The following is a 14,753-nucleotide window of genomic DNA, read 5'->3' as shown; positions in this document are numbered from 1 at the left end:
AAGCATATATAATGTCACAGTTAAAATGGTAAAATTTGAATGCTGGATTTGCACTGATTAAGTTATGCTTTAATGCCTTGATAACAGCATTTTCTGATGAGCTAATGAACATCTTCTGTGTTTACATGCAAAATGGAAACATGATGGTAAACTAATCTAGGGCAGGTTTTCATTCTTGCTGCTTCTACATGGGATTTAATTCCAATTTGCAGCAAAGCAGAAATGCAGATTGATGATCTGCTGTGTTTGGCAAGATGGCCCAGTGGTTAGCACTGCAACCTCACAGCACCAGAAGACCTGGGTTCAATTCTACCCTTGGGTGACTGTCTGTATGGAGTTTACACATTCTCCCTGTGTCTATGTGGGTTTCCTCCCACAGTCCAAAGAATGTGCAGGCTAGGTGGATTGTCCATTGTGTTCAGGGATGTTTAAGTTAGGTGGATATCTGCCTATGAGTACTCTTACTCAATTTAGGCCTATTTGAATTCTTGCTGTGTTGAGTCCAAATACCAGCAGTAACTACAATGGTTGCCAGTCTGGATCCTGAAGAAAATTTTAACTATTTGACTTGGCTTTGTTTTGGGCTTTGCTGTGGGCTGGCCTAGAGTCCCTCTGTTCAGGATATGTTCTGAGTGAGGCTCTACAATTCCCGTTACTCAAGTGATGTTCGCCAAGCCCAGTCAGACTGGCGAGGGTGTCCACTTCCATTGGAATACCCAGGAATTCCTATGTTCAACTTGCCAAATTTTCCAATGACAAAGCTAGTTGTAGTATCCATTTGAAATCCAGTTGGGCTTCAGCTAGTAGGCACTCTTCCATGCTTACATCGTTAATCCCACATACCAAAAGGTTTCTCAGCATCTCATTAATGGTTAAACCAAAGTTACATGCCTCTGCCAGTCACCTTGACCGAGTCAATAATCCCAATATGGATTGCCCTGATTCTTGAATTGCTGAGTAAAACTAATAGTGTCTCAGATTTAGAGGAGGCTTCAGGGCGTATTATTCCTTAAATAAATCTGTCAAGTCTTGAAAAGTTTTAGTATCTGGTGTCTCAGGGAAATTAAGCTCCTAATAGCTGAAAGAGCTGTGTGGTCCACAAGCTGTCAGGTGAATTACTTATTGCTTTTCATCTGCACCAGTGTCATTTACCCAGAAAAAATAACACATTCTTTCCACATACTAATTGTTAACAGCAAGGTTGAATGAGTAAGCTTCCCAAATAAGGGCATTTGGCCAGAAATGCTTACCCCAACTCAAAAGCTGTTGCAAACTTATTCCTTCAGGAGCGTGCTTTTCTCTTGTCACCACAGAGGCCGATAACCTTCACCAAGTCACATTTTATTTACACATGGACAGTCATTGACACTGATTCAGCTCCCTCAGACCCAGCTCTCAGTGTGAACAGGATGTTTGACACTGTTGTTCTCATCTGTGATTGGAGCAGTTTAACAGCCCCACTCGGGAAACTCATATTCTATAAGGTTCACTTGGCTGACCTCATTACAATCACTGTATGGGTGAAGGCAGGACAATAATACAAATAGTTCATTTGTAATGCTAATGCAAACACAATGGGCCATATGGCCTCCTTATCTACCTTTTGATTGCGGCTTTGCATCCTTTGGACTCAATGTTGATTGCAATAATTTCAGACTGTAACCACTTTGCTCAATTTTCCAAACAGCTGGTATTGGGAATTATTTTGCTGTTTCAAGTTTCTTCTCCTCTGAACTACCTTTCACTTCTTTGCTTATTCTAGTGGTATCCATGTTTGCCTTGCACCATAATCTCGCTTATCATTAAATTCTGTGTGCTCCCACTCTTTGATTTTTTATTCTTCTCTTCCAGCATTTTCCACCCCCTTCTGCCTTTGAAACCCGGTCCGACTCTGAGCTTTTCCAGAATGTGACATAAGATCATGCGCCTTAAGTACTTACTTCGGTCTCTCTCCTCTCAGATGCTCAGGAATGTCTTTTTTTCTCTCTTGCAGAACTTTACATGTGTTTTCCCATGGCCTTTCTGAGATACAATTCTAGTCTGTGTCAGGATCAGCCACTGACTCCTACTTCTGCAGCGGTTATGGGAGTGGCCTGAGTTGTTGTAAATAAAGTGTTGCCAGGTTCTGGCCTAGCTTCCATTCCCAATAGTAATTTTTGTGTCTCTCCAGTAACAGAAGGTTCCCCAGGCCCTTGGTATATTTTCCCCCAGTCCCAGTCAAGGAATGGATGTGGACCAGGACTTAGATGTGCAGCAGCTGTTAGAGTGCAGTGGGGACCCAGGGAAAAAAGTTGGCCTTGTTATCACCAGGAGGAGAAACAAAATTAAAATAAAGCAATAACAAGAAAAACACAGGATAGCGACCATTTATAACCCATGGATGGCCTGCCTGCTAATTTTAAGACTCAGGGATTTAAAAGCACACTTCGAATACATAATTGAACAATGCACATCATATTCTCCTAGGGATTTATGAATGGAATAAAGATCCTTGAATTAAATGGCCTGGAATTGTTAAGATTTCAAATGCTGGCTTCATGTTTGTTTATATGAAACTGTTTCCTGTCAGAGTGAAAGCCAAGGTGGGTGCACAGCTGTGTGTATTTTACTGTGTGAAAAGGGGCTTTTTATGAACTGGTTGCAGTCACTCACTAGTTTCGCAGGTTGACCACACTGCTTCCTGGCTATATTAAAAAGCTCACTATCCAAGCAAAAGAAATTGAAACAAATTCTTAAAATCCTTCCAAGTAGTGAAAATGCGGCCCCTTCATGACATTGAAGGTGGCAGATTAATGACTGACTTTACAGAACACGTTAGCTAAGGGAGAAAGCTGGCAAATGAGAAAGTGATTACATTAAGTTGCAAAAATCTCCCTTGGGTGATTCGTAACTGATATGTGTTTAAAAGAGCTGGCCTTGTTTGACAATGTAACTAAAATTACATTTTTGTACAATTTAAATCAAAATCGCAGATCTGAGCGACTCCTGAAGCACTGTTTTTGGCTGGGGACATGAAAAAACTAAAACTTTTGGTAAATAAATCCAGGGGCTGAATCTTACCATATTTTGACAAAGTGTAATTTTTGTTGAGTTCTATGGAGCCCCAGCTGGTTTGCTCATAAGGTCATCCCAAGCTGATCTCAGTGTGAGGCTGAAGAGGCTGGGGACTTTTTTCCCTGCAGCATCAAAAGCTGAGTGGTGACCTTGTAGAGGTTTATAAAATCATGAGGGGCATGGATAGGGGGAAAGCCAAGTTCTTTTTCCTCGTTTGAGGGAGCACAAAACTAGAGGACATAAGTTTAAGGTGAGAGGGGAACAATTTAAAAAGGACCTGAGGTGCAACTTTTTCACACTGAGGGTGGGTGCGTGTATGAAATGAATTGCCAGAGGAAGTGGTGGAAGCTGGTAGAATTATTGTGTTTAAAAGACATCTGCTTGAGTATATGAATAAGAGGGGTTTAAAGGGAAAGGGGACAAATGCAGACAAATGGGACTAGGTCAGATTGGGATAACTGGTCAGCACGGACAAGTTGGAACGAAGGGTCTGTTTCTGTGCTGTGTGACTCTGACTCTATGACTACCTACCCTCTTCTGTGTCTCCCCCTTGCACGATGATCACTTGATTCTCCCATTTGCTGCAGTTCAGAATGCTTGTCACTGTGCGGATATCCTGGCATGTGCTGTCATCTTTGCTGTAGGTGCCATATAAAAGGCTGTTGTGCCACCTGCTTAAGAATAGCTAGTTCAACATATTCTTTCTGGATGTTGTAGAGAAGGGCAGATTGTTGCCCACTTTGCAGACAGGCACTAGGAGATCCTAATGGACGGGATGGCACAGAGGCAGAACATCCTCTTCCCCCAGGACCACCAAAGGAGGTCACAACACCGGACCCTGCCAAACTGGTCTGAGGTCGCCACCCAGGTACAGTCTCGTGGCCTGAAGAAATGTCCAGCACTGCATAAGGAAGCTCAGTGACCTTCCCCATTCTGCCAGAGTTAAGTGCCACCATTTTCTATCTGCTACCTCTCATTCACTTTATCTCTGCCAGTGCGCACAGCTCCCGCCAAGGCTCACTTGCCAGATTCCAAGCAACACCTTCCCCCACTCACAGTCACCAACCTCTACACCCGCACAATACCTCTGATGAAGGGTCTAGGTCCGAAACGTTAGCTTTTGTGCTCCTGAGATGCTGCTGGGCCTGCTGTGTTCATCCAGCCTCACATTTCATTATCTTGGATTCTCCAGCATCTGCAGTTCCCATTATCACCAATACCTCAGTGCTGCCTACTCACTCAGTCAAGACATTTCAGCAATTTTCCCCCATCCATACCAGCACTAACTACTGAGCTACCCAGCATCACATTCCCCATTCCTTCCAGGAGAAAAGATCCCAGTACAAAGCTGACAGGGCCAGGACAGGTCTTGGGATATCTAACTTTAGACTCATCAACACCTCTAGGAGGAGGATCTTGGCCCTTACCTGCAGGGACCACTCTGTGGGGATGCGGATACCTTCACGACTTGGTAATCAAGTAAAAAAAATTGTGATTTGCCACGCAAACCTCCCATTATCCCCACAGTGCATTTCATGTTAACCTCTACACCTTGCTCAAAACAGTCTTACTTTTTCCTCCTACATGCACCAGGAGGTTGTTCACTGTTGCTACAATCAAAATGGCTGCCCTGCAAGCCTCCCACCTCCTCTACCTCCAAGGAAGAAAACACAGAGGAAGCACCTGCTTTCACTCACATATGAACACACACACACGCCACACACAGAGACATCACACACAGACACATCACACACACAGACATACACACACAGACAAACACATCACACACACAGACACACACACTCACTCACACACACATAGAAACACACACACACATATATATACGCATACACAGATACACACACACACACACACACACACACACACACACATATATACGCATACACAGATACACACACACACACATACACGGACACACACACACATATATATATACACACACAGATACACACACACGCAGACACACACTCACACAGACACACACTCACACACATAGAAACACACACTCACACACATAGAAACACACACACACATACACACACACATATATATACTCATACACAGATACACACACACACACACACACACACATATATATACGCATACACAGATACACACACACACACATACACGGACACACACACACATATATATATACACACACAGATACACACACACGCAGACACACACTCACACAGACACACACTCACACACATAGAAACACACACTCACACACATAGAAACACACACACACATACACACACACATATATATACTCATACACAGATACACACACACACACACACATACACAGACACACACTCACACACACATAGAAACACACACTCACACACATAGAAACACACACACACACACATATATATATACACACACACGTACAGATACACACACACACTGACACACACACATATATACACACAGATATACACACACACACACACACACACATCACACGCACACACATCACACCCACAGAGACATCACACGCAGACACATATCACACACACACACATCACACACACAGACACATCACACATACACACACACACACATCACACACATAGACACACAGAAACACACACACAGACACACACACACACACATACACACCACACACACAGAGACATCACGCAGACACGTCACACACACAGACACACAGACACACACAGACACATCTCACACACACACACACACACACACACACACACACACACACACACACACACACACTTTCTCACTGCCTCGCCAACCAGCTCAGGTATTAAAATTTCAGTGGGCATTTTATCCAGTCTACAGCTGTGAACACTTCACTGCCACATCTCCACACTTGGTAGAAAGGGAACTACCTGGTCATTGGCTCCCAGAGGAGGCAGGAGAGGACACTATCGTCTCAGAAATAAAGGACTTCACACATATGCGCAAGGTGACATGGGGTGGGGGCAAGTTTATTAGCAACATTATTACACAAAGACTGCAGGACTGCAGCAATGCTGTTTGTACTGTGATGTCTCTGTCATGTGACAGATTGGCAGCCTCTATTGATAGGTTAGCAGCTGCCATAGAGAGTCAGGTCCAACTCTCTCAGCATCTGCTGTGTATTCACATAGACCTAGAGGAATACAGCAGGTCAGGCAACATCAGAGGAACGGGAACGTCAATGTTTTGGGTTGGGTCCCTACATCAGAACCTTTCTGATGCTGCCTGACCTGCTCTGTCCTCCAGCTCCACACCGTGTGGACTCTGACTCCAACATCTTGACGGGAATGCACTCAGACTATCCGAACTCTTTAAACAGAAACGTCACTGGAATTATCCACCAAATTTCCAAGATGAATGGCTTTAAGTGTAGGACAGCCACCCTTCACCCAGCTACAGACCCCGAGACTGCATTGCAACACAGTGTGAGGGAAAGAAATAAGGTCTTCTGAGTGGACGTAGTTAGCACAAGTGAAATTCACCAATATTCACTTTTCACACCAGCATAGTGCGTATAAGTTTCTGTCTAGTTGCAACAGCAGTATTGAAGGAACAGAGCCCACTGCACCCTTAAATGCTACACAATGTTCCATGGTCCAAGCTGTGAAGTGAATAACTCCTAAACCATATGCAGGCAATTTGTGAATTGCAGCTACTTTGGTAACTAGGCTTCCTCTTCCCAGGTAGACAAACATGGTTATGGCGTCTCAGGGATTAGTGGGATTCACTCATTATCTGGTAGGGTGGCACTCAGCTCAGTGATTAGCACTGCTGGCTCACAGTGCCAGGGATCCAGGTTTGATTCCACCTTTGGGCAGCTGTCTAAATGGAGTTTGTACATTCTCCCCGCGTCTGCAGGTGTTTCCTCCGGCTGCTCTGGTTTCCTCCCACTGTGCAAAGATGTGCAGGCAAGGTGGATTGGCTATGCTAAATTGCTTCAAGTGTTCAGGGATATGTAGATTAGGTAAGGATAGATTAGGGAAATAGGGGGATGGGTCTGAATGGGATGCTCTGAGGGGTGGTGTGGACTTTTTGGGCCAAAGGTCCTGTTTTCACTTTATGATGAGCTGGTATTGAAGAGGGGTAGAGTTGGGGAGATCAGCTATGAACTAGTGGAATGGCAGGGCAGGCTTGGGGGGCTAACTGGCCTACTTGCGATCCTGTTTCTTATGTTCTTATGGCGCAGGAGTGAGATTGATGTAGCACACTGTCATACAGCAAGATGTCTAACCCCCTGACTGATTACTGCTCGCAAACAAAGACATGCTGCCTCGCTTGCTTCCTTGCCAGAACGCAATACTGTGAGTCTTTAAACCCTGGTTGAGAGAGCAGAGCATCAAAAAGCAAGGCAAGGCAGGGATGCTGTGAACCATCCAGGTAGGTTCTAAGCGAGTGTACGCTAAGAGAGTGATCCAGTAGGCCTGAGACTCAGCCTGCTCTATTTCATGAGTTGTGTGTCTTTTGTGATGAGCCCCTTCAGAAAGTGCACTGATTCTCAAGCCTCACTACTCCTGGGGTCCCCACAAATGTTAATGATCTCATTAAAGCACACAAAGACCCTGATTTACTTGTCTGTTAGAATCAACTTAACAGAAAGCACTGACCAGGTTTCTGTACAAGAATTTCTGTTTCATGCAAATAAGTAAATTCTAATCACAAATAAACAGCTATGAATTATCAGAGATAGTAGGAACTATAGATGCTGGAGAATCTGAGATTAAAAGGTGTAGAGCTGGATGAACACAGCAGGCCAAGCTTTCCTGCTCTTCTGATGCTGCTTGGCCTGCTGTGTTCATCCAGCTCTACACCTTGTAAGCTATGAATTATCAACTAGTTAACACTATAACCATCTTTTAAAACTCCTACACAACACACACACATACACACACACACACACACGCACACACACACGCACACACACACACGCACACACACACACACGCACACACTCACAGGCACACGCGCACACACACACACACACACACACACACACACACACAGGCACATACGCACGCGCGCACGCACACACACACACACACACACACATGCATGCACACACACGCACACACACGCACACACACTCACACGCACACATGCACACACACACGCACACACACACATGCACACACACACGCACGTACACACGCACACGCACGCACGCACACACACGCACACGCGCACAACACACACACACACATGCACATGCACGCGCACACACACGTAAATGCACACACACGCACATACACACACATATACACACACGCACGCACACACGTGCACATGCACACGCGCACACATGCACGCGTGCACACACACGCACATACACACACACACACACACACACACACACACACACACACACACAAACATAGGTGTGGTGGAGGATAAAATAATCTGTGAACCTCAGTTCCATGTCATTAGTCCACATGGTTTACTAAAATGATCCTTTTGGTTTTCTGGTTCTTTCTGTTCTTAAATCTCTTTTCTCCTGATGCCTTAATCTCTTTGCAGGAGACACAGGGAAATTGTTATACAATCAACAAAGTTTCTCAGTTATTTGTAAGGCAACAGCTTACAGCAACTGATGGGGAAAATAAATGGCTTCCTTCAGCTATTTTAATACAGACAAGTGACACACAACCCTTCATTTTGGAGGTTTGAAGAATTCTCACTGTTATTGCTCACACCCCCAAGCTATTCAGCTACCCAGGAACCAATCAAAAACCTACGTCAGGCTGATGGCATTTGGCATCTACAACTGGTCACCGTTGCACAAACCAATCAGCAAATTGTTGTCAGTTAAATCTCCACCTGCATACACTCCCGGGTATTAAACTGTTTACAAGCAGCTTCCACTATTATTTGAATAAAACAGAAGTGTAAATAGCACACGTAATGAGTGTCAGCGGCATACTTTTAAAAGGACAGCAATTCTTTACACAATCATTGGTTTTAAAACAGCCATTTAACATTTCAGTCCACAATACAACATAAAATAATAGTCATTACTATTGCTGCTCTGCACAAAATGTCCAGGCAGCATTATTCCAATGATAGTTGTCAGTGCACTATGACTGTGAAGAAGCTTGCTGTAAGTGAGTCAGAGAAGTGCCGTAAAATGCAGAAAGGCTGGCACGTGTCACATGCTGGTGTCTGTGAGCAGTAGGTGCGCGTGGCCACTATCCATAGAACATGAGCTGAGACAGGAACAGAAGTAGGCCACTCAGCCCCTCAAGCTCATTCCACTATTCAATGAGATCATGGTCGATCTGTGGCCTAACTCTACGTATCTGTCCTAGGCCCACATTCCTTAATACCTTTGCTCAACAAAAAATTAAAGGATTTAAAATTAACAACTGATCCACCATCTACTGTCATTTGTGGAAGAGAGTTTCAAAGCTCTACTACCTATTGGGCATAGAAGTGATTCCTAACATCTCTCCAGAATGGTTTGGCCCTAATTCTAAGATTCTGCTCCCTAGTTCTGGAAGCCCCAGCTAGTGGAAATATTTTATCTTTGTCAACTCTTTTTTTCCCATTAATACCTTGAAGATTTCATTCAAATTACCCTTTAACCTTCTAAATTCTGGAGAAAACAGGCGTAGTTTGTGCAATCTCACCTTATAACGTAACCCAGACATCCAGGTATCATTCTTGTAAGCCAGGTGTTGGTGCCAAAATGATGTTAGGGCTGCCAGGTACCCGCTCAGACTTTCATGTCAGAAATTCTTGGCATCTAGTTTATATCTAGTGGGTGGTAGAATGGGAAATTACATGCTGACATGGCAAGATTAGGTAGTAATGAGGGTGACGATGAACACTAATCCCTGTTAATAGGCCTCCTGCCACTCACTTGTGTCTTGACATCAAGAATTTAGTTGCAAATGTGATTTGTTGTTCCCAAAGTTGAGAAAGATCCATTTGACTTTTCATTCAATTCTCCCAAATTTTTGCCATAGCCCACTTCATTCAGGTCCTTGGAAGAGTTAGCCCCAGGAACTGCTGACCCTGTAGATCTGTTTACTGAAAAAATACATTTAGTTTCTGTTCTGGTATTAAAACCAAGACTCCATTCAAATTAAAACCAAGACTCCATTCAGACCTTGAATGTGGGAGAGAAGACACATCAAACCCTTTGGAGAGAGGAATTATCCCTCCCAGAAAAGGTAGATCTTATTGATTTTTTCCATTCTATATTGTTCCAGTTTGTACACAATGACTGCACTTGAAGTAATTTATTGAATGTGCAAGTGCCTGAGGATATGACTGAAACATGCAAAAGGGTCTTTTGTAAAGTGCATTCTTGTCCTTTGTTACTTTAACGGTTCACTCTCTCACTCTACAAGTTCCTTTACAAAATTAGCAGGTTCAGACACAAAGCTTTGAGTCTGATACACTCATGACAATTCTAATATTTTATTGCAGACCTGTCAATATTTGGAAAATTAGTGCGATGTGGTTATTAAAGAAAGTGAGTCAGATCACAAAGTCACTTAAGCTCATGAAATCATGCAAATTTTTAAGACCTCATTGAAATTGCTCACAATTTTTAAAGCAAAATGCACAGGTTGGTCGATAAACCTGCACTAGACAATACACTTAAAACAAATCTGTCAGAATATTATATCAGTCCTAAATCAAATCTGTGGCCATATGTCCCTCTTGTCTCATTTTGCCTGTGCTTCTCTAAATAATAATCCTTCAACAACATAACTGAGGGCTCCTTTCACAAAATTAATGATCATCAGTCACCATTTGCAGTTTGGAATTTTGTTATTAAGGCAGAACAATAGGTATCCGGTGGGTAATAACAGCCAGAGTCCTCACTAAATAATGGAAAATGTCTGGAATTCAGTGTGTAGAGTGAAGATGAGTGGTGTGTGTTGTAATTTAATGGGAGTGGAGACAAAACATGGATGGGCCAGGGATATACTGATAAGATCACCAGAGCTTCTTTTTAATCCTACTTCTATCATAGCCATGTTATCTTATCTGGTGTCTTTGACAGTAAAGTCTCTCACAATGCAAGGCTTCTGCCAGTTGATTGAAAAGTAATTGGTGCGCACAAAAATTATATTGATGAGGTTTGAGCAATCATTTTTTGTTACACTCGACTTCTCTATCGTTGTTATCAATATTAGAAAACTTCAAACAGTCGTGAAAACTGACCCCACCACCACAAGTCGTCACTCTATATGAAGAATTTGGACTGATTACACAGTCTTGTTGCAGTGATGGTGGGTTAGCTGTTTTTCTCTGAAATTTGGGGGAAGCACTCAATAATCATTATTGTGTACAATGCTTGGATCCAGTTGGTCACAGATCATGTGAATTCACAACTCTTGAACACAGCACACAAACCTAAGAGCTGAACCAATAGCCAGAACATTGTTTGACATTGCATATAAAACAAGGAAAGTATATTTTCCAAGAGGTCCCCTAAATCCCTCAGTATCTTCAATGGAAGATCAACAGAAACACCAGAGGAATAAGGTAATCATAACTGGTTGATCAGGAGAATACCAATGAAAATCATAGTCAGGCACTTCTGACAATGCAGCACTCCTGCGTTGTCGGATTGGAGAATATACTCACGTTCTGAAGAATGAGGATTAAACCCATAATTTTGTAATTCTGAGTGGTATCAGATAATCTACTTTTTTTTCTATGTTTCACAAACTTAAAGTTATTGAAAGGCCAATTTCAGCTCGGGATCGCTTACTCCAAAACACTGGGTACTTAGGTGCCTGACTGTTTACCTCTTTTACTTTTGTCAGTGATGGACAGAGTTGGCTTTATATTTGTTTTGTGACAGCCTGAAGCCGTACTTTCTATGTTTTCGTAGTTCCTGGCACAGTCATACAACTGTGCATTTTCTGCTTCCATGCCAAAAGCCTGTCTCCTGTAGAGTTAGTGTAACAGAAACATTTTGTTCTTTAGTTGTTGCCAGTACTAGATTTTGTATAAAAGCCACATGGTTCAACAGTTCAAACTCAGCAGTTGGCCAGACTCTGATTCACAACACATTCCTGGAGGTAACACTTAGGCTATTACTTTACACCAAGATTTTGAAATGGTACTGCAGCTCATTTGATACAGCTAGAATACAAGACTTCATTCTAAACATTGTATTCCCAAATTATACAGCCGCTTGTTTTGTTAAGTACAGACACTCAAGATGGTTATTCTTTAAATGCTTAATTTGGCATTTTGCAGAAAATTAGCATGATCGCGTAATCTGTAAAAATGTTAATCATTAATATATTTAGCTAAATTAATCAGTTAACCTTACTTGTCCGTGACTGAATGTCATGGCCAACAAGATTAGCCTCAGTTTCCCCGCCCTTTACTGAAACCGCCTGACTTTCATTCCAATTAAATCATTGGAATGGGTATTACGGAGATTCTATAACAGGCAGAGGATCCATTCCGCCAGATCATTTGAGAATCTGTCATGTGTCTGTCCAGTTAACTAGCCAGTCTACGTTCTCGTGAAGTCTGCTGCTATCCTCACACTACTACGTTGCTGAGTTTTGTATTATTTGCAAGGTTCAGAACTGTACTCACTGTACCTAATTTATATTCATCCACAAATGAGGTTGGTCCTAATCATGATTGCTGGGGTATCTTTCCTCCAATTAGATAAAATAATGCCTGTTCACCATTATTCTCTGCCTCCTATCCCTATGCCAATTGCTTATCAGGTTACCACATCCCCATTAATTCCATGTGCTTCCTTCCAAATAAATCTGTAATGTGGTACTTGATCAAATATCTTTTGGAAATCCATTTATACAAAACTGATCACTCTATTTTCATTAATCTTTGCTGTTACATTGTCAAGAAACTTTACGTGGTTACTTTGTCAAAGTTTCTCCTGAACAAAGCCGTGATGCATTAACATATTTTTCTTAACGTATTTTTTCCTCGACATTGGCCGCAAATATTTTTCCACTGCCATTTGTCTTAACAGGCTTAGTTACTGCATTTAACTCTTTCCTACTCTTGGAAAGGGGCATAATCTTTGCAAATTTCCAGTAGTATAGGGAGATGATAGCCTAGTGATATTGTCACTGGAGTAGTAATCCAAAGAGCCAGGTAATGTTCTGCAGATCCAGATCCCATCAAGGCAGATGGCAGAAATGGAATTCAGAAATGGAAGAAATCTGGAATTGAAAGCTTAATGATGCATGCACAATTATTGTAAAAACACATCTGGTTCACTAATGTTCTTTAGGGAAGGAAACTTTACCTTATGTGACTCCAGACTCACAGCTATATGGTTGACTCCTAAATGCCATCTCAAATGGCCTGGCAAGCCACTCAGTTCAAGGGCAATTAACTATTCACAGCAAATGCTGGCCTTGTGGTTGATGCCCACATTCCATGAAAGAATAAATTTAAAATGTTATTAGTAATTTAATGGTATGATGTTGAGAAAATATACTTTGCAGATTTGCAGCTAGAGACACTCAATATGAAAAGAAAGTTCCACTCTCCATTAATGTTCACTGTAATTTGTTTGTTGATTATGGTATTAGGAGCAATCCTGCCTATGTGTTAGAAGATGCAGTTTCAAGTCCCACAGCAGGAATATTCATGAAATGGTCGAACAGGTTGATTGTCAACCTGCAAATCTGTGTAATATGGCTATGAAAGAGAGTTTGAGTGGGACAGTCCCCTGGTCAGCCAGAGCCACGTGATATTTGCAGGTCAGCAGTCTCCCTGTGTCAAAAGTCTTTACATATCCTGGACTGTACTCTGTGGCGAGTGTCCTCCTCACTTTGTGGGACTAAATCTTAGTTTCCAAGAGAACATACTGGAAAAGCAAAGTGGACTGGAAATTATTACTGGAGAGAGTAGCAAAGGTAATTCATATTTCTTGTTATTTCCTCACAGATGCGAGCATTGGTAGCAAGGCCAAAACTTGTTGCCCATCCCTAATTCCCCATTCGCAATACACCATTCACTATTTCAACAGAGATGTTTTTATAATTATTTCGAACAGCTTTGTGACTCTGTTAAATAAAGGAACATTATAACATCAGGCTTAATACTTAAGCTTTATGTTTTAAGATTTCAGATGTTAAAAGTGCACAGAAGGTAATCAGTGTTCAACCATCAAAACACAGGCTAATCTTCAATGATATTAACTCCTAAGTTATGTTTTTATTGTGATTTTATTATGATTTTGATGAGACAACTGAATGTATAGAAATAAATTGGCCAATGAGACCAAGATAGATAGGAAGAGTTGTAGAATCTGCAAAGGGGTGTAGAAAGCTTGAGTCAGTGTGCAAATCGTCGGCAAGAGGGGTATAATATGGGAAAATATGATCTTGTCCTCTTTGGCAGGAAGGGTGTAAAAGTAGCATAGATATTAAGTAACTATAGTCTAATTAATTAATAGGGCTGCTCTCCAAGCAAGGGAGATGACTAGTGGTTGTTGAGAAGTGAGACTGATAAGGAGAGTCCCTCAGCGTAACTTCAGCTCGTGGAGGATTTGAACTGTTGTTGGTGAACTCATGCCTCAGGGCACCCTTGCCTACGCCGTATGAGACAGACAACGTTGGCCGAGTGACATGAGTATCTGCCGTGCATCTTGTGGCTATGTTCCCATGTGTGATGGCAGTGTCCATGTTGAAGAGCTGACATGTCTTGCAGAGGTTACCATGACAGGG

The sequence above is a fragment of the Stegostoma tigrinum genome, chromosome 30 (genome assembly GCF_030684315.1).
Source record: "Stegostoma tigrinum isolate sSteTig4 chromosome 30, sSteTig4.hap1, whole genome shotgun sequence".
In the NCBI taxonomy this organism is placed as follows: Eukaryota; Metazoa; Chordata; class Chondrichthyes; order Orectolobiformes; family Stegostomatidae; genus Stegostoma; species Stegostoma tigrinum.
Note: the sequence above shows the minus strand (reverse complement) of the source record.